Raw genomic sequence first — 20387 nt, forward strand, 5'->3', positions numbered from 1 at the left:
CACTAATCTTAAAGGAAAATAATGTCAACAAAACTAAAGTACTCTTGCCTGGCCAGTATGGCTCAGTTGGTTGATCATTGTCCCTTGCACCAAGAGGTCACTGGTGCGCTTCCTGGTCAGGGCACATGCCAGGTTGTGGGCTCAATCCCCAGTAGGGGACATGCAGGAGGCAGCTGATTGATGTTTCTCTCTCACTGATGTTTCTATCTCTCTATCCCTTTTCCTTCCTCTCTCTCTAAAATCAATAAAAATATATTTTAAAAAATAAAAATTAAGCACTTATTCATTAAATAATTTCTGATGCTTGTGGAATTAAAAAAATTATTGCTGTTGAGGTTTTTGCAAGATACCAATCAAGATTCTAGATGAGGGTCCCTGTCATGGAAACCTATATGGTTTTATTAATCCCTTAATGCCACAGACAATTTAAAAACAGGGATTTCAGTAATGGACCATTCATTGAAGAGTTTTGAAGTGTTGTGTGAAGTTACATTTTTCTATTTTGTGAGCTTACTAGAAAATCAGTATTTAAGTCTGGTGATTAACTCAAAGCCATAGCCATTAAGTGTCTTGTCAGTGCCAATTTCAGGTTGTCCTGTGGAGGCTTTCTTGACAGAAATAAGTGTAATTCTCCATTGCATCTCATCAAGTGCATGTTAACCATAAGGAGGGAGGAGGAAGGGGGGAAAGTTCAATTTCATTTATTTGTTTATTCATTTTTACATAACAATTACCCACTCATTTTCAGATCACAGTCACTTCATTATATTCAGGCCAGAGCCAATATAATGCAATGCCAAGTTTAACAGATGCAGGGTTTTTCAGAAATTGCAAAGGCTTGTATTGTACTTTTCTCTAACAAACAAGAAAATGAGATCATTTCCATGAAAAGCTGGAAAATACCTAAGAATTCCTACTGAACCCCACTCAGCTATCATATAGCATTACCTGGCTCACCAATAAAAAAAAGTCTTGTTTGTCAGTCCACTATTATTCAGACTGAAGCATACCTCCTACTTCTATATTAACCTGCACAGCTCATTCAAATAACATAAGAAAGTGCAATAAATTATTAAAAATTGACAATAAAATTATCAAAATGTCGCTGACAATTGTATGGCTAAATGTCACCTCGGTGAATCATACGTAGACACTAATAACCAATGACACATGAAGGCAGCTCCCCTCCGACACCCCATTACAACCCTCTTAAAATAAGGTAATAAAAAACAATACAGATATTCTTCTAAAGAGATGAGTTGTCTTTTAAAAATTCATTATTCAGACTCAGGAGTTTAAAGAGTTGTCTAAAAACCCTCCAGTCATAAGCTTTGCGCAGCATTCAATATGTAACACTCCAGCTGAGGGAAAAGACGGGCGTGGAAGAGAGAACTTTCTGTTGTCATGCTGAACAGTGCTTTAGAGAAGACTGTCACTTGAGACTGTTGTCAGCAATGAAGGATTCCCAATGAGGCTGAACCCAGAATTCTGACTCTGGTATGTTTCAAGTACATCAATCTGGGAATTCTACATTACTTTTCTGTTTTCTTAAAAATATGTAGAGAAACCGTTTAAGAATAATTGATACTGATTTCAGAATTGGTAATGAGTGTATGTTATTTCAAATATTAGAAATTTATCTTTAAAAATAAGAAATATATGATCTATATTTTAAGCATCAGTTTGTCTTGCATGTAAAACAAATGATGCCTCTCCAGTTTTGACTGTTTTTAAATTCATTTGAATATTATTACTTTCATTGAAATAGTTATTCACAAATTGTACTCTAAAATTAGTTCTTGATTCAAATATATATGTAATGCAATTGCTTGTGGAAGTACTTATTTTTGAAATGTTCTTAAGAAATTATTTTTATGCAAGATGTTTTAGTAAATAATTTCAGTCAAAGTAGAAAATCTGAGAAAAAATCTGAACTTAAAGCATATCTCATGCCACTAAATGTTAAAATAAACAAATAATACAACTATGAAATTAACTGATTTAAGCCAGGGAACAAAAGGTTTTCAACATGCCGTCTTTATTTTCTCATGGTTTTAAAGGTGATAAGAAAATTAACTTTGTCCCATTCTGAAAGCTTTATTTTTATTTTTTTGTTTAAAAATGTCAACTGCTTTCCTTTGGAAATGAGAGTTTTAATTTCTAATCATGTATTCAAAGTTAGATATGGATAATCGCTGGCATGGAAATGTGTCCTTTTCTTTTAAAAAAATAAGTATTTAAAATATTTCTTATATATTACTTAAAACATAAAAATCAGTGAGCAGGGAAGATATACTCATATTTATTCTCTATAAGTTACTTCCACTAAAAGGATTTGTAAAGCTCATATATTTTTTTAAAATGTTTATTTCAGTGAGAACCCAACAGGAAACCAGTGTATGCCCCACCGTATATGATTCGATTTTGAAAGGTTTGGCTTTAGTTTTCATTAGGCAAACCAGAAAACCCTTGCATTGCAGTAAATAAAAATGATAGTAGAGAGAACAATATAAGTTTAAAATACAGTACTTAGTATTTTACATTACAGAAATTCAACCAATATATTTTCTCTCTTTTTAGTTCCCATTTAATGTTTTAAGAGAATTTTTATTCTTTCCATGCATATATGTTTTATTCGATGGTATCCGTAGTCACACTTGATCCACTTAATGTAGGTCAGGTAACTCAGGTGTTTTGGATCCAGTCTGAAGTCTTATCTTCAATGAATTTTCTATCTTCTTTGTAATCCCATTGAGAGTGTTGCCCAATGAACTATCTCTTTTCATGGGATATTCCAAATGTGCAAAATGAATGATTCCTCTTAAATAAAACAACTAAAATCACTTTGAGAAAAATTCTTATCAAGGGCAAAGTGTCTGATAAGTCATCCAGATCCATTCAATGTTTGAACATACTTGAGAGAAAAATACAATTTTTCATAATTCTACCTGATTTTAGCTGAATTAAAACCCAGCCATCAGTATAAAAGTAACTTTACATTTGAGGACTCTTTTCAGAGAAAATATGTGCTGCAAAATTATACTTAATGTTTATAAGAAATATGTATGTTTTAGAATGTCAAAAGCAAACTTAAAAACAACTATCACAAATTATGATATTAAAATATTTTAAAAATTATTTTTGAACAAAATTTTTTGTCATTAAAAATGGTAGATTAATTTCAGTGATATTTAAGTTTCAAATCTCACATTCTAAGAAATTTACGCTGTGGCGATTTTTAAAGTATGTATGATTTGTTTTCAAACAGATACTTTACAACAGTGGTTGTCCACTGTGAATATCAGAATCATCTGTAGGGTTTATTTCACTTAGCAAAATACTCTGCAGGTCCATCTCTAACAAATTCTCAGATGATGTTGATGCTTGATGCTGCTGGTGCTGGTACCGCATTTGAGAATCACTGCCTTAAAATTCCCCTTAATGTCTCCATTGTACACTGCATTTTGAGAGCTTACCATGTGACAAAATCTATACTCGGTCTCGATATGTATGATGAATAAAATAGGCAAAGTCCCTACTCTTGCACTGCTCATAATCCAGTGGAGGAGGCATAAATAAATAAGTAAAACAACACATAAATCTTTTATTTGCCAGTTGTCAATAAATGTGTCATTAGTAGTGGAAGAAGAGTCTACTCAGGGAGACAAGCAAGCAGCCTCTGAAAAATGAGAAGTCAGCCGAGGAAAGAGTGGGAGAAAGAGGCATTCCAGGCATAGAGTTTGTCCTATGAGAGAGCTGGGGTGGAAAGAGCTTGGTGTATTTGAGAAACTGATGAGTGGCCTGTGAGGCAGGAACACAGAGACTCACCACCAGGATGGCTGAAACGAGAAGAGAGAGAGAGGTAAGCAAGCACAATGTTGCAGGGGGACTATTATGGGGGGTTTGCATTTTATTCTAAGTTTAAAGGATTTTGAATAGGTTTTTGTTTTTATAAGATCACCTGTATATGAGAGTGCAGGACCAGTGGTAGAAGATGGATGGCTTTATAGCATTTCAGCTGAAAAAATGATGGTCATTCAGCCAGGAATGGTGCAGTTGAGTTGGTTACATCAGTTTCCAACATCAAATTGTGGAAATCACTTGGCTATCTAACCACAGAGGTAGCAGTTATCTATATTATAAAAGGCCAGTGGCTGTAACGCCGGAACGCCGGAACAACCAAATGACCAGTCACCAGGAGGTGCATTGATGGGTCTCGCAGCACAGTGGGAGTCAGTCTGGGTCCCGCCAGCGTGGCGGGAGGGAGTCTAGGTCCCGCCGGCATGGCGGGTCTGGGTCTCGTGCAATTTTGCGCGCTGGGCCTCTAGTTTAAAAATAACAGTGGGATTGATTAAAATTATATGGGAACATGGCATGTCAAGGAAGTGGAAAAATAAAGAAAATAGCAAAGTTATAATTGTATGTGTGTGTGTGAGAGAGACAGAGAGAAAGAGAGAGAGCGAGAGAGAGAGAGAGACCGATTATAGTAGTAGTTTTTAGGTGATTTTTATTCCTTTTTATATGCAACTAGAAGCTTGGTGCGTGAAAATTTGTGCGCTGGGGGGATCCCTTAGCCCGGCCTGCCCCCTCACACAATCCAGGAGCCCTCAAGGGATGTCCTACTGACAGCTTAGGGGATGTCCTACTGATGTCCTGCTAACCACAGAGGTAGCAGTTATCTATTTTAATAAAAGGCCAGTGGCCATAATGCCACAATTTTGCAGTCTGGCCTCTCTCTGAGGGATGCAGTCTGGCCTCCCCCTGTGGGAGGCGACCAGGCCAATCATGGGAAGGTGCCAGCCCCATCACCCTGCTGCTACTGCCACTGCCAGCCACCACAACTGCCAACCCCACCCCCCACCCCACAGGTAGGTGGGGGGTGATCTGGGGCCAGGCCAGCTGGAGGAGGGGCTGTGGGAGGTTGAGGCAAAGCAGTTCACACCCCATCCAGCCTCTGCGGAGGCGTGGCACCAGGCCCAGGCCCACACCACTGCTTCTGTGGCTGCCTCTGCAGAAGGGACAGCACTGGGACCGGGACCGCACAGCCCCCTCTCCTGCTGCCTCTGCAGAAGGGACAGTGGCGCTGGACCAGCCTGCACCTCGGCCTCTTCCATGCTGCTGCCTCTCCTGCACCGCCTCTGTGAAAGGGGCGGTGGCGGCAGCAGCGGTGGTGCCACCTCCTCTCCTGCAGCAGCGCAGACTCCTCTCCCACACCGCCCCGCCTCTCCCGCACCCCTCGGCCCTCGCAGCCGCTGTAGCTTTGTCCGGATGGACGTCCAGAAGATGTCCAGTCTAATTAGCATATTACCCTTTATTATTATAGATAAGAAAAATGTAGGTTATTATAGAATTCCTAAATTGAAATATTTTACTGAAAAGAAAAAACTGTGACTTTGAGAAGACAACCACAATTTGAATGTCATTCGCTTGTGTGTGAATTTGTGTGTGTGGGCTCGCATTTACATTTCAGAAACTATACAAAGTATAGTAGATGCAAAATGAATAAAATATTGTTCCTGTCCTCAAAAAAGTTTTCAGTTTATTGATGAGCATAAGCAATAGGGACGTAAGAGCAGTGGGTCTCAAATGTTAAAAATTATCTTTATCTGACAGCCCTTCCCGGTACCAGTTGCTCCTATCACAACCAAACCTAATAGATCTTGAATACACTCTCCCTTTTCCATGCCCCCTGCCTTTGCTTGTAGTGTTTCCTCTACTTAGGAATGCTCATACCCCCTCCCCCAATTCATTTTTCAGAAATCATGCATCACTTTTTTAAAGACTATTTTCGAGCAATTTTAGGATTACAATAAAATTAAGAAGGAGGTACCAAGATTTTCCATATTCCTCCTACCCTCACACATGCACATCCTCCCCCATTATGAACATCCCTTACCAGAATGGTACATTTTTTTTTTTTTTTTTTACCAAGGATGAACTTACACCCAAAGTCTATAATTTATTTTAGAATTCACTCTTGGTGTTTTACATTCTATGGGTTTGAACAAATGTATAATAACATATACCAATCATTATAGTGTCATACACAGAATTTTACTGTTGTAAAAATCCTTTGTGATCTGCTTATTTATCTCTTGATCCCTCTACTCCTTTCAGTAGTCACTGATTTTCATACTCTTTGTAGTTTTGCCTTTTCCAGAATGTCATACAATTGGAATCATGAAGTATGTAGCCTTTCAGATTGGCTTCTTTCAATTAGTAATATGCATTTAAGGTTTCTCCATGTCTTTACAGGGCCTAATAACTCATTAATTTTTAGTGCTGAATAATATTCCACTGTCTGGGATGTACCACAGTTTATTCATTCACATACTAAAGGACATCTTGGTTGATTCAGTTTGGCAGTTATGAATAAAGCTGCTGTAAACATCTTGTGCAGGTTTTTGTATTGACATAGCTTTTTTTACTTTTTTGGGTAAACACCAAGAATCACAATTGTTGATCATATGGTAAGAAAATGTGTAGATTTTAAGAAACCCCAAACTGTCTTACAAAATGGCTGTACCTTTATTTTTTTCCCCACCAGTAATGTGTGAAAGTCTCTGTTGCTCCACACCCTCACCAGCATTTGGAGATGTTAGTGTTCTAGATTTGGGCCATTCTAATAAATATTGTTATTTTAATTTGTATTTCCCTGATGACATATGGTGGAGCATCTTTTCATATGTTTATTTGTCATATGTATGTCTTCTCTGCTAAGGCCTTTAGCCCAATATTTAATCAGATTGCTGCTTTGTTTTTGTGTATATCTGAGTTTTAAGAGTTCTTTCTATATATTGAATAACAGTCCTCTAGACGATGTCTATTTTGCAAATATTCCCCCCAGTTTGTGGTTAGTTTCTAATTCTCTTGATATTGAGTAGGATTCACAGAGTAGGATTTTAATGAAGTCCTGCTCAGGAATTATTTCTCTCATGGAGCACGTCTTCAGTATTACATCTTAAATGTATCACCATATCCAAGGGCATCTATGTTTTCTCCTATGTTATTTATAGGAGTTTTATAGTTTTACATTTCACATTTAGGTCTGTGATCCATTTTGTATTAATTTTTGTGAAATGTAAAGTCTGTTTCTAGATTTATTTTTTGCATTTGGATTTCCAATTCCATCACCATTTGCTGATGAGGACATAACACTTCTGAATGAAGACTTCTTTCTCTGGACAGTCAGTATAGCTTTGCTCTCAAAACACCTGCACTCAATCCTCTGATGGCACAAATCACACCAAATTGAAATTACTTGTCCTCCTATCTTTCTACCTGACTAAATTACTCTCTTGAAGGATGATGACCATGGGTTATTTTTCTTTGTAATTACATTAGCACCTTGCCCAAAGCCTGACTCATAATAGGGACTCACAGTGAACTTGTTAAATGAGTAAACGTGGAAGAGAATATTGGGGAAACATTGCAGTTTTAGGTGGAATAGAGTGATGAGTGTGGCCTTCAAGATCTAAGGCATTTAAGCTTGTGTTTAAAAAGGAATAATTTTTGAGTAATTTTACTTCTAGGAATTTGTATCCATAAAACCAGAGAACTTAACATACATGTATGAAAAATGATATTCATTGCATTGTTATGAATTACAGCAAAGAATAATTTAGCCAAACAATCCTAAATATCCTTTAGTAGAAGGTAAATACATAATGACATAATCATAAAAAGAAAGGTGCTCAGCCTGGCCATGGTGGCTCCGTGGTTGGGCATCTATGAACCAAGAGGTCACGGTTTGATCCCCAGTCAGGGCACATCCCAGATTGTGGGCTTGAACCCCAGTGGGGCACGTGCACGAGGTAGCCAATCAATGATTCTCTCTCATCATTGATGATTCTATCTCTCTCCCTCTCCCTTCCTCTCTGAAATTAATGAAAATTTAAAAAAGGAAAATAACGGTGTTCAGCTATTTCAAAGTGCGATAAGGACATAGCCCACCTGCACCACTAATCCTCTAGTGGGCCAATGGCACAACAAGAAATAAGGTATTGGAATATACAATTTCCAGCCCTGGTTCTGGGATGCTCTGATCCAGCAGATCTACTCCACCTGAGCTGCTGAGACCATCAAACCTCAGACACTCCTCCCTAAAAAGCAAGTAAAGGTTTAGGGAAGCCCAGTATCATGTATCCTTGATCTCGTGTATTTCTTGCACATAAATAAGATAAAAATAACTCCTCACTCTCACTTGGAACAGCCTTTGTTATCTGCCTAACTTAAATGAGACAAGATAAAACTTTATGTATTAATGTAGAGATGTATAATGAACTTTTCTTGTTGTTTTACCCAGGAAAAGTTTCTTGGGTGTTCAAGTGGAACTGACCATCTTTCCTTACCCGAAGATAGCCAATAGAACTCTCCATCTATAATGACAGATATAGTTTTGGACAAAGTGTCTAGGCTAAATTCCACTCTGGGATGTTCTTCTGAACAATGGGGAAAGATATTCCTTCCCCAGATACAAGGAAAACATTATTTTTAGAAGGAAGCAATGAGGCAAACAGAAAAACAAACAAACAAAAACAGAATTAAGAGGTAAAGATTTAATAGTTGAGATAGTGAGAGTCCTGAAGGCTGTATTTGAATAATTTCTAAAACCTGCTGTTGTGGAAGCTTTCTAGCTCTATTTCTGGACCTTTTAGAGGTAGAGAGCTGAATAACTTTTACTGTATGAACAGAAGAAGCCTTTGAGGGTTGGGGGAAGTTATGATTGACTTGCATTGGATTTCTATCATTTGGAGGTGAAGGAGTCCTGATTAATACAGATACTTATAACATACAGGTAAATAAGAACAGATTTTATATCCATCTATATATGTAAAAGGCTAATATGCAAAGTGTCCTTGCAGGAGTTCGACCATGAGACTGGGAGTTCTATCACTCTCTATGACATGTGCTGACCACCAGGGGGCGGCACGAAATGAAAGAAGGCCTGGGCCAGCAGCCAGAAGGAAGGCCCCGGCCAGCAGCCAGAAGGCCCCAATTGGCTCTGATCGCCAGCCGGGCCTAGGGACCCTACCCATGCACAAATTTCGTGCACTGGGTCTCTAGTATCCTATATAATAAAAGAGAAACATGTACCTCCGCTACGCTCACCAGCAAATCAGGAGTGAGTATGCAAATTAACCTGACAAAGATGGTGGGTTAATTTGCATACACAGGTGTCAGGCGGAGAGCAGAACAGGAGAGCCGATGGAGAGTGGAGCGGCTTGGGGAACTTGACTCCACAAGCTGTCAGATAGAGAGCAGAGAGGGAGAGCTGGTGGCTTGGAGGACTTGGCAGAGCGGAGGCCGTGGGATGGAGACAGAGCAGGAAGGGAAAACCAAGAACATGGGAAGCACCAGGAATTCTGGGAATCATAGTTCTGGTGGCAGACGGCTCTCCTGGATGCTAGGGGCTTAATCACAAGGAACAACAACAGCTGTAATTATTGGAATCGAGAGTCTAGCAAAGTGAGCCTGGAGCAAGTTACTGTTGCGGTGGGGGATGGAGGGAAAGCAAAGGTGAGAGACATAAGTAAAATCAGAGTGTCTGGGAAAAATTAAAGGGAAGCTATCCTAAAACTTCCAGGAAATTGCCACCAATGAAGCAAAGAGTAAAAAAAAAGCCTCTATTATTCTGTGAGCAACAAACCAAACTGGGTCGGGGTCTCAGACAATTCGCTCATATGATTGCAAAGACAGACAGAAACTCCTGGATTGGAGAGGGCTCCCCTGAGGGCTCCCAGATTGGAGAGGGTGCAGGTCAGGCTGAGGGACCCGCCCCCCGTGTATGAATCTTCATGCACCGGGCCCCTAATATATATGTTTCCATGTGTGTCTGCATTCTATACTGAATTTTAAACATAATATACAATATATATGCATATACACATATATTTATGTCTATATTTTGGGGAGGGAAGAAAATGAGAGAAAGAAAACTGAACTTGTAATAGCAATTATCTCTGAGATGTTTTCTCTATATATACTTGCACTCTTTATTTTGTATTGATCATGCATTATTGGGAAAACAAAAGCAGAGTTGGGAAAAGTAAAATAGCGAGTTGAAAAAATGCCATAATTAAGAACAGAGGAAGGGTTTGGACAACTGGAGGAGCAGCATAAACAAAAGCACAGTCGGGACTAGATCATGTACGTGCAGCAGCCCAGGTACTTAGAAGGTGAATATAGATATTTTGTATGTGTGTCTAGGAAAACTTTCTACTGAGAAATTATCTGACTTCAGATGTTTTTATATCTGTATATAAGGAAAATTTATATATGCATATGAAACTCCATTTGTATTTATTCCGTGTATCTTCTAAAAATATATTTAATGTGTTTTAAAAGACATGCATGCATCAATAAAGCAAATATTATTTAGAAAATTTATCCAAAAAAAATCATAAGGGGGATTAAGTGGTTAGAAGAGAATGTTTTTAGGATTCCGAAATAGAGGCCTCTGGACTCACATTATCTAGAATTAAGTTTATGGGTTATTGTGTGTGTGTGTTTGCTTTTTTTGTGGTGTCACTACATTGGAAAGCAATATTTTCAAAACTGTAAATGCTTGCCAGAGTGCTCAAAATGTTTGTGTGTTTATACATGTAAATTTTCATCTTAGTCCTTCTTAGGTAATCTTCTCCTCCTTTGATAACAAGAAAGTATTTGGGATACTGTCTTCAAGAGATTTCTCCTCCTGACATGAGATCTTGGGAGTTTAGCAGAGGCTACTGGCATTTTTGACATCAAAGTAAAATGTTTTTCATTACTGAACATAAATAAGTCATTTGCAAAAAAGGAAAGGGATTCTGGGGCAGGGACAAGATTAGAGAAATGACTACTTTTGATGAACTTGGACCTTGAAACCTGTCATCTCTGTTTGATGGGGTCTTAAAGTGATATTGGGTCAAAACAGGCAGACAGGAGGGTAGGATTTTAGTGGAAAAATAGCATTATCTAAGTATTTGTTGCGTACTGTTATCGAAAATCATCTGTAATGCTGTGTGCTCCTAGTTCAGCAGTACTTAACGTGATTGCCACGGCCCTGTACACCCCAATGTGATTTGCAAGGACTCGTTGGTGAGTTACAATTGTTTGGCTTCCAAAGCTTCCAGGAAATTAGTCACAGCCATCGTTCAGTGCAGACACCCATGCATTCTTCATTCCTACACCATGGTGCTTCTGAATAGCAGGAGATTGAAGAGCTACTTCTGTCCTGGCCTCCTGGCCTCTTCCTTCTTTGCTCACAGTCCTCAGGGACTGTAACTCACTGGCTGAACATCAAGTTCCCAAGGCACGTCCATCTGGTCTCTTTAGGGCATTCCCTTTCCACCTGTCTCGGGTCTTTCACCTGGACAGGGAAGAGAGACCCAAATTAGGTTTAATTTAAGCTAAGGTTTAATGGCTGTTATAGCCACATGTTTGCCAAAGCATAGTTTTCAAAATAAATTTTTAAGCTACACCGTAACAATTGAAACAATTTTTAGTAAATATGACTTTATTTGAATGTGTATTAGAAAAACATAACACACACTAAGCAGGTTCTTTCTAGGTTAACATTATTTTGGCAAAGGCTGTTTTTTTAAAGGAAGGGTGCACTCTAAAGAAAAGATATTCAATACGTGATCTGTGGCTATGGCAACATATACAGATATGTTAGAGTTTGAGAAACCATGGCATACTGTACCTTGTCTAATCACTTTCCAGGTGACAGTTGTCATTTGTCTAGAGCCTAAGAAGTCTGAGACTCCTGCTGCTTATGTTACACACATCAGCCACCACCTTCACAATTTCCTGAGAGAAGTAAATAGGTCTATTATCATTTTATAGATAAAGATGTATTCGTGCACAGTAACATGAGATAAGAGGTAGAAGTGGGTCGTCACCTCTGGTACCCCAACTGCAAGTCATGCTGTCTCCACAACATGAAATACAAATGCCTCTACTTAACTCGGTTTCAGACATGAGGCCTTGTGTGCTGGTTGTTCACGGTCCCCAAAAAGGAATGACTGGTGGGTGCAAAGGAAATGCTGGCTACCTTCACTTAAGCCCCCTTTTCTTATACATTCAAATTGATACACTGTTTATTTAGCTGCATGGGCTCCAAAGTGTTTAGAGGGTTTGCTGTAAGAGATTCGACTCCTTCCTCGTAAGGCTGGCGAGGGGAGCTGAGTTACAGAGGCAGGTGTTCTCAGACCGGGAGGGTTCTGAGCCTGTCTGATCCAGTTCTTATCCTGGTGCCCAGGAAGCTCTCCAGGGCTCCCACATGAGCTCCCGGGGATCCACAGACTCTCTGAAGTTGTATGCATAGTTACAGGAATATGTCTGTATGTGGGGTTTTTTTTTCTCAGAATATTTCCTAGTTCCAAAGAAGAATTAAAAACTGCTGGTTTTTGTTTCAACCCATCCTCCTACAGTTTAGGAAATGAAACAGTCACCACTGGAGAAGCCTATACAAGTACAAACAGCCAGGGCCATGGTCTCAAATGGTACCTATGGAGACCTCATGGAGTTCATCTTTCTCTCTATCTCTTTACGAAATAGCTAACTTTAAACAACAAGAGGAATTCTGGAACTGGAATGAACTAAGCTTCTGGTAAAACGGACGTCGATATTGTAGTGTACATTTCCAAGGCCAACTTTCCCAAGTTTCCAACATGACCTGATACATTTTTATGATGAGTAGATTATTTGTAGCCAATGTGATGAGCTCCTCTGTTTATGATTTTAGCAAAAGTCATTGTTTGATAATCCGTCTTCCTCTTGCTTGATCTCAAGAGTTTCTTACCTTATTGATAGAGCTTTTAGGGAGAAAGAAAGAGGAACATAGGACTGCTGGGTCATGAAAATTTTCTGCAAATGTAAGGAACACAGCCTAGGGCTCATCTTTACTGCAGAAGCCAATACAGTTCTCATCAGATCAAATCCATCTTGGTGTGAAGGTTACGGGAGACTTGATTCTCTGCTTTCTTAGACTGTAATTAGTGATAAACACCCAAGAGGTTAAAATAGTTTACCTTGGTGCATAGGTGAATTATCCTAATTTCCACACAGGGTCAAGGACACGGATGATGAAACTAAGCAACTATTTATTGCCAGAAACTTTGATCCTCTAATCTGAAGGTCTGCCATTTTAAGATAAATATTCAAGTGAAACCATAGCCCTTGATCAGAGTGACTTTCTGGGCCATTCCCGTGTTTCAGAGACATGTTTTCCATGTTCTGTATTTCTGACTTGACAATTTTATTTGCATTTGCAGAAATGCCGATGAATTTAACCTGCCCTTATAGAATTTGACCTTTCTGACTTGAGTTGCCTCCTCTTTTTAGGTATCTACATTTCATTCATCTGTTATTGAATCTAGAGCCAAATAAAGTGAATATATTAATATATCAGGCACACTTACTACTGAGTTACCCTAAAAATATCTTGGGCAGACTGGGCTGTTTGGCTCACTCACCACTCATATTCCTGGCACCCAGCCCCCAGAAAAGTGCTTCTAGAAAAGCCCCTATTTACACGATGTGCACATGTCCTGGGGGTAAATCCTACCTAAGTGCTCAGGTATGCAGTTTACTTCCCATTTCTGATTTCTACTGTGCCCTGGACTTGACCTAGCAATTCCTCACTATCTTGTGATTCTTTGATAATTTGCTTTGCATAATGTTCCTTGTTCTTGGAAAAGATTGATCTGAATAACTGCTTTACTTTTTAGGAATATAGTCATCGGATGTGTGAGATTACCGATATTCTAAATTAGTTTCCTAAATGCATGTTGATCACCAAGTGCCCCTTTATCCTAAACACCCTTTTGTTTTGTTTTGAGAGCTCTGTAAAAGAGAGTATGACATTCATGCGTTGATGTCACCAGTAATTACACCGATGTTACAGGTTATTAATATGGCATTCAAGCAGTGTTACTCATTTTTTTCAAAGTCTGTACAAAGTTCATTTTCTCAAACTCTTTTTACATTTGATCTTCCATATAAATATTAAGATTAGCATGTTAAATTGCTAACATACACATAAAACTCGAGATTTTAATTTAAATTATTTCAGCTTTATAGGATGAATGTGGTATTTATAATAATGACTCTTCCTGTGATAAACAGATGTTTTTACAAGTATTATAGGCAAATTTATCCATCTTTTTATTTTTGTGTTCTACTTAAGAGCTACTCAACTGAGTTCCTATGTTAGCTTCTAAAAGCAATATTTTGTGCATTTCACAATTAATAATTTTAATGTTATTGATATTTAGAGGTTTATTGAGATAAAATTCACTTACCATAGAATCCATCACCCATTTATACAATTCAATGTTTTTAGTATATTCATAAGATTATGCAACCATCACCACAAAATTAATTTAAAAACATTTTGTCTCCCCCCAAAAAAATCCTGTACCCATTAGAAATTTCCTGTACCCCTAGTTAATTTCTATACCCCCTCCTCCATCTCTAAGGTAGAATTAACCTATATTCCTTCTCTATATATTTGCCTACTATTGAACTTAATATAAATGAATCATATAAGGTCTTTAGTGATTAGCTTCTGTCATTTAGTATATTTACAAGGCTCATCTATGTTGCAGTATGTATGAATATTTAATTCCTTTTTAATGCCAAATAATATTCTATTGCACACATACACCTAATTTTATTTATGTGTTTCATAGGTTAGACATTGCATTGTTTCCTCTTTTTTACATTATGAAGACTGCTATTATGAATTTTCATGTACATGTTTTTGTGTGTCTGTGTGTTTTCATTTCTCCTGGATATATACACTGGAAACTTCTATGTGGCCATCATGCTGACATCATCTTCAAGTTTTATGGTTAGCAATAAATACTGTCAGTTATTTTCTTTATATATGTAGAACTTAAACTGATGATGTGGTAACTCTGTATTTAACATTATTAGTAATCGCCAAACTATTTTCCAAAGCTTCTGCACCATATTACATCATGACTAGTAGTGCATGAGGCTTCCTATTTATCTACATCCTTGCCAGTGCTAGCTTAATTTTGTCTTCTTGATTATAGCCATCCTAATAGGTGAGAAGTGGTATCTCACTGTGGTTTTGACTTGCATTCCCCCAAAGATTTTCATTATGTTGAGAAACTTTAATGTGCTTGTTGGACAGTTTTATATCTTTTTGGAGAAATCTCTATTCAAATAGCTTTTTGTGTTTTTATTATTTGTATATTGTGGATATAGTCCATTATCAGATATGTGGTTTTTGAGTATTTTTTCCATTCTGTACTTTGTCTTTTCACTATATTCATGGTATTTTTGCAGCACAAACATGTTTAATTTTTATGTAGTCCTAATTATCTGTGTTGGGTATCTGTTTGTTTGTTTGTTACTTGTACTTTTGGTGTTGTATTTGAAATCATTACCTATCCCAGGATCCCAGATATTTACTTACGATGTTTTAGTTTAATTTATAGGTTTGTTCTATTACATTTAGGTCTATGACCCATTTTGATTAAATTTTTGTATGTGGTTTAAATAGGGGTCCAATTTTTTTGCACATAGATATACAGCTGTCTATCATTTTGTTGAAAAGACCATTTTTCCTTTTGAATTTCCCTAGTTCTCTTATTGAAAGTCAATTTACCATAAATGTACAGGTATATTTCTAGCCTAGAATTGGTGTTTGAATAAAGCATAAAGGAGTCAAACTAATGTTTTTATATGGATATCTAGTACATCTGGATCAGCATACTTTAATAAAGAGACCGCAATTTAGCTTTCAATATTTTCTAGTTCTCATTGAATTTTATTTCTTTAGCTTATTACTTATATACGTTTTATTTTTAAATTTACAAATGTTTGTTTTCACTCTTGTTATTTTTGTTACTGAATTTCAGATCCTATGCAGAGCAGCCACACTGTGAACCTGCCTGCATGTTTCATGGCTTTTCCCTCCTCTTTCATGCCTGGAAACCAGAGTTTTACATACCTCCCTGCTAATTTCTCTAAGAATTTCAAAATATGTATGTTTTACCTGATCAATCACTTTCAGTGTTCATTGCAGGAGGGTTTTGAAATGTTGTTTGACATATTGCTGGAACCACAGCCCTGCCTTTGTTTCTTATGCCCTGCCCAACTTGGTGCCTCTTTTTACTAGGAGGATTTTACATCTTCCCATTTTCCCCTCAGACTTCCTTTCAGCGGTCGGAAAAATAGAGCACCACATTCTGAAGTATGTGCTTCGTATTCCAGTTGATTTGTGAAATTTGATGACATTGAATTAGCTCGGAGACTGCTTTTCATTTTGCAATAAGAGAAGCCCTAGCCTCCTGTTTTCTCCTTCATGATGTTAAAGGTGCTTACTCAGGTAGAAGTAAAACAGATCTCAAATGTCATTTACCAGTTTCCCTGAGAAGACCTTTGGATCACGTCAGAGAGTGAATTCAGCTGCCAGATATTTATGTGAGCATCATTCTTTACAGAAATAAAAACCCTAGCCAGAGTCAGTGGAAAGATGTGAGAGATCTGAGAAAACAGCCCCTTGGAGAAGCATTTCGGGAGAAGAAGAGCATCATGGAATGTCAGAGCTACAAAGGCCTTTACTTATAATAACACCCACACTTTATTTCATGGTAGAGGAATCGAGCAACAGTAGGAAATGCCAGTTGTCTAAATACATTTCAGCGGGGATAGAATCAGGAGTAAAACCCAGACCCTTTGATTTTCTTTTTTTCTTTTTTCTTTCTTCTGTGATGACATTTCCCATACTGTGAAGTTACCCCCCAGTAGTTCTGTCGAGGAATTTGATGAATGAGAGACCATAGCTTTCCCCCCCTCATGTGGCATTTCTCAAGATTTCTTTTTTAAATCGAACTTTTAATCTTTTAAAAAATTCATTTATTTTAACCTTTTATTTATTGATTTTAGAGAGAAACAGGGAGACAATGATTTGTTGTTCCATTTATGTACACGTTAATTGGTTACTTCTTGTATGTGCCTGGACCAGAGATCAAACCCACAACCTTGGCATATCCATATGATGCTCTAATCATCTGAACTAACTTTTTAATATTTTAAACGAGTTCTTTACTTTTAATTAATTCATAAATCTTACTGTGATAGACTGTAAGATGACCTCAATGATCTCTGCCCTCTGGTATTCAGACTGGCTTCTTTCTCTTAGCAGCGCAGTCATTTTTAAAGTGCTTAAAATTTCAAAATGATTTAAAAATAAACGATGAAGCTCTAAATGCTGTGAAGTTATCAAATACCAGGAAGAAGAGACAACTTATGTACTACTCATTCCCAAATGTCTCTCTTCTAAAAGTCTTCTTCCGAAGAAACCAGAAACACTAATAAGAAAGGATATATGCACCCCTATGTTCATGGCAGCACAATTTACAATAGCTAAGATTTGGAAACAGCCTGAATGCCCATCAGCAGATGAGTGGATTAAAAAACTGTGGTACATCTACACAATGGAATACTCCGCCGCTATAAAAAAGAAGGAACTTTTACTATTTACAACAGCATAGATGGAACTGGAGAGCATTATGCTAAGTGAAATAAGTTAGTCAGAGGAAGAATAATATCACATGATCTCACTCATATGTGGGATATAATGATCAACATAATTTAATGAACAAGAATAGATCCAAAGACAAATGGTAGGGGCGGGGTGGGGGGTTAGAGAGCAACCAAAGGACTTGTATGCATGCATATTAGCATAACCAATGGACACAGACACTGGGACGGTGGGGGCTTGCCCGGGATGGGAATGGCTCGGGGCAGGGGGTCAATTGGGGAAAAAGAAGACGTATGTAAACTTTAGACAATTTAAAAAAAAAAAAATCTTCTTCCTGGGAGAGTGAAACTCAAGAATGAGATGGAAGTCAAGATTGGCTTGAGTCTGGAATGTCTGCGGTGCTGTTACTGCTTTGTTTCAAAATATATGCTATTTTGAAGCTGCCACCTGGTGCAAACAGCTTTGTCCCATCAATTCCATATCCTGTGGGCCGGTGGGGCTGCAGAATCCACAAGCAAGCACCTGCCTCCGAGTCAGGGGAGGGGGCAGTGGCTCGTTTCCTCCCCTGCATCCCCAAAAACATAAGCAGTGAGACAAGAGGTGCAGCCCTGCTTCTTCAGAACCTCCTTAATCTGGGGGTTACACAGCTACACAGCTTGCACATCCTCTGCATGTCGAGTAAAAGGGAGAGGAACAAATGCCTATGAAAATCCCAGGTGGGACAAGTTGCTAGTAGCCCACTACCAGTGAAAACGCTTCATGTCAGATTTAGGAATTCTGCTTTTGGCTCACCTTGTTGTGCTGAAAGAACATCAATCAGCAACGTCTCTCTTCTGCGCCCTAAGCCCCATGTATGCTGTTATCCTGCTGGGCCTTCTGTGGCCCTATGACAAGGCACTGTTTGGGTTCCTTTGGTGATTGTACTAGTTTGTGAATCTGACTTTATTTTTCAAAGTCAGTGTGTCATTGCGTCCTGAATAGTAAGCAGATCGCCTTATGGAGAACTCGTTGCCAAGATATCACAAGTTGTCTCTGGGAGAAAATGAAATCAATACCTTGTTAATTGTAAAATGATTGATTCCATGGTCAGTAATGATTTTTAATCAGTAGCATGTCCCACTTATGAAACATACACATGTAAGACAGAGCAAGAGTCAGGGGAGAAGATAGTAAATTGAAAATAGTAAAAGCCTCCCATTGAATGCAGAAGGACTGTAGAACACAATGCTTAAGAGCTGCTGCTTCGAAGCAGACTCCCTGCATTCTGCTCCACACTTCACCTCTGATTGGCTGGCTGGCCTTGGGCACCGTTGTCTTGTATAAGTCGCTGGGCTAATGATAGAGCTCACATACCAGGTTCTTATAAACATTAAATTAGTTGATATGTAAAATAGCTTGGCTAAATGCTTAGCATATAGAAAACCTTTGATAAACGTTAGCTACAGTTATGACTATTGAATCAAGTATAGTGGTATATATATATATATATATATATATATATATATACACACACTAGAGGCCCGGTGCACGAAATTCATGCATGGGGGTGGGGGTGTCCCTCAGCCCAGCCTGCACCCTTTCCAATCTGGACCCCTCGAGGGATGTCCAACTGCCCCTTTAGGCCCACTTCCAGTAGGCACAATCCAGGACTGCTGGCTCCCAACTGCTCACCTGCCTGCCTTCCTGATTGCCCCTAACCACTCCCCTGCCAGCCTGATTGATGCCTAACTGCTCCCCTGCCAGCCTGTTTGCCCCTAACTGCCCTCCCCTGCAGGTCTTGTCCCCCCAACTGCTCTCCCCTACAGGCCTGAGTCACCCCCAACTGCACTTCCCTGTAGGCCCAATCGCCCCCAACTGCCCTCCCTTGAAGGCCTGGTCCCTCCCAACTGCACTCCCCTGCTGGCCTGATCACCCACAACTGCCTTCCCTTGCAGGCCTGATTCCCCCAACTGCTCTCCCCTGCAGGCCTGGGTCTCCCCCAACTGCCCTTCCCTGCAGGCCTGGTTGCCCCCAACTTCCCTCCCCTGCAGTCTTGACCACCACCAACTGCCCTCCCTTGCAGGCCTGGTCCCTCCCAACTGCCCTCCCCTGAAGGCCATCTTGTGGCGGCCATCTTGTGGTGGCCATCTTGTGGTGGCCATCTTGTGTCCACATGGGGCAGCCATCTTGTGTCCACATGGGGGCAGCCATCTTGTGTCTTGGAGTGATGATCAATTTGCATATTACTCTTTTATTAGATTGGATATACATATACATATATGTATCAGTGGCTAGTAGTACTAGGTTAGAAAGCCAATTAGGCAAATGAGTTATCCTTATAGAAATTTTTATAATTTTATTAAAGATGTTATTTTTCCACAAACAGCCATTTCAGTGGTAACCATAACAGCAATGTAAAATGTATTACGCTTTCCAGTGCCCTTTGGTATTATACCTCAGCAATAGTTGAAATGTAGAGAATTTTCATCTGTTTTAAAGTCAGCCTCAATTCCAGCATCTGTGAAGTGGAAGAAATAGTATTTATGGCTCAGTTTTTGTGAACATGAAATGTATCCATATATGCAAAGTGTGTTGAAAAGTACTTGGTTTCTGCTTAGCTTATGTTAATATGATTATTTCTTTGAATATTATTTTATTAGTTATTATTTTCTTAATATAAGTTTTCTCTGCCATATTGTAATAAGCTGAAATATAATCACTTAGAGATTCTGCTCTAGGATAAGAGAACTCCAGGGTTACTGATTGAGGAGGATTTGTTTTTCTATGTGAACTAGAGGTAGGATTGATGTTCTGTTAAGGAAGCAATAAAACCAGCCAATTGGTTATCAACAGTGAAGGCCACATCTGGATAGCACTGTGGTCATATATATATATATATATA

General features: G+C 38.7%; 1 protein-coding gene across 2 annotated transcripts in view; it reads left to right on the forward strand.

Moving 5' to 3' along the window:
• Positions 1-20387, forward strand: part of ANO3 (anoctamin 3) — a 208379-nt gene that overhangs the window by 69284 nt on the left and 118708 nt on the right. The window contains exon 1 of one of the 2 annotated variants that reach the window (XM_080642759.1): positions 1399-1497. The exons of the other annotated variant lie outside the window; for it this stretch is intronic. The gene's annotated coding sequence lies outside the window, so the exon portion shown is untranslated. Of the gene's footprint in view, positions 1-1398; positions 1498-20387 lie in introns of those variants that run through there. 2 annotated transcript variants of the gene reach the window in all.

Source organism: Plecotus auritus (genome assembly GCF_963455305.1).
Source record: "Plecotus auritus genome assembly, chromosome: 9".
Lineage (NCBI taxonomy): Eukaryota > Metazoa > Chordata > Mammalia > Chiroptera > Vespertilionidae > Plecotus > Plecotus auritus.